Genomic DNA, 1,896 nt, shown 5'->3' on the forward strand with positions numbered 1-1,896 from the left:
AGATTACAATATTGGCCACTCCTTATAGGTAACCTCCCACTCCTGTAGGTAACCAATAGGATTGTTTTTGGGACGGACTAACAGGTAGGTGGGTCCACAGATTGGAACAGTTGCCACCCATCTAATGGACCCACTATAAAAGGAAAGGACCATTACCCAGCCCTTCCTAGCTAGCATCCCCCGCAACAACCCCTGTCTGCTTTTTACTCCTCTTAAGTCCCACTTGCTATTCCCAAACCCTTGCCTCTACTTTGATCTCTTGATCTGCAGTCAAGAGACCCACACGTTCTGGCTGCTTCTGGTCGTGTGCGAACTCCCTTTAGTTTATATTTCTCCCCATCCATTCTTCATTGGAACAACCAAAGCTGTGAGATAGATAAGTATTGCCCATCATAATTCCCACCTGCTAATGCAACTGTGCTTATTTTAATACTGTAATTCTAAGGAACTTGATTGAATGTGTGAGTGCATCAGTATTGTTTGTATGAGATTTATTCTTTAAGTAAAAGACATTTATTTTAACAACAACAGCCTTGTTATCCTTCTCTGGTAACCCTTGGTGGGAACAGGACCTTGGTATAGTTGGCAAGAACCCATTTATAAATTGCCAATTGCTGTAAATAAAGCAATTAGGCTAACAATGTGCAAACGACCTCTGTGTTTCGACTGGCTGGGGGGGGGAGGAACAGCAAAATGTTTGGAATGTTGGAGGCAGGACTCAGGCAACGCAGCTAGTGGATAGGGACAGCTTCTGAGTGACACATCATGGAGCCAACTGATTTAGGAGCATGTGGAATGTTCAGAAAGTGCCACCCCACTTCACAATTATATATAAGGAAAGATATGTACGAAGAATGAAATCACATTTGCTCTCCTTGCTCTGAACTACCATGTACTAGGAGTGTGCACTGAGAAAAAATTCATTATAATTTTGGACCCATACTTCGTGCGTGTGTGTGTATTTATCATGATTGCTTATTTTGGGGTGGGACGCTATTGGTTCAGGATTCAAATCTGTGTGGTTCTGGAGTTTGGGAACATTATTTTCAATGGAGAATGTATATGAAGTTCTGTGGATGCTGTTTATAAAGATCATGGGATCAAATTCATCTAGAACACAGTCCATCCCATAATCCAAAGACCCCCTTAATTTTCAAGTAGATTGAACAAAGGGGTTCAATTTTACAGATCTCCCAAAGTAGGTGACTCTCTTTGTACCCACAGTTCTCTTTACTGATCCCTAAAATGCCAGTCAAGCAGTAACATAGCAGGAGTCCTCCAGCTGGCCATGACATTTTTAAAAAATCTGTCATATTTTCCTACTGTTACAATGACTGATTATAAACATTTGTTACCTTTCGCCTGAAACCTGTGCATTTACCATCCTTTCTTGTTGTGGTCTGTTAGTTTCCTTTCACAAAGTGAAAGAGGGTTCCTTTGCAAACTGTCCCATCCCTTTCCATCTGTCTGCCATTATTTCCTAAAGGGAAATTTTCCAAAGGGTGTGTGTGTGATGGAGCGGCTGTTTTTCAATTAAACTGCACTAAAATTGCAATGGGGGAGTGAGTGCTCTCTGTCCTGTAAAGAAACCCCAAGTTTCAAGCAAACTGAGCCAAGGACATGGATTCTATGAGCCTCTGAACAATGTGCCCCCAGTCATCATAATTTCAGTTTCATTATTGCTTATGAGGGGATACTTTTGGAGGGACAAAGTGACTGTTTTTCAACACAATCACACACACACACACACACACACAAAATCACAGCAGAGGGAGTACTGCCTGTCCTGTAAAGAACTCCCAAGTTTCAAGCAAGTTGGGCCAAGAGAACAAAATCTACATGCCCCTGAACAAGGTGCCACCAGCTCTCTATTTTCCCAGCCGTAATACAAAGAAC

Source organism: Gekko japonicus, unplaced genomic scaffold (genome assembly GCF_001447785.1).
Source record: "Gekko japonicus isolate JY-2015 unplaced genomic scaffold, Gekko_japonicus_V1.1 scaffold571, whole genome shotgun sequence".
Lineage (NCBI taxonomy): Eukaryota > Metazoa > Chordata > Lepidosauria > Squamata > Gekkonidae > Gekko > Gekko japonicus.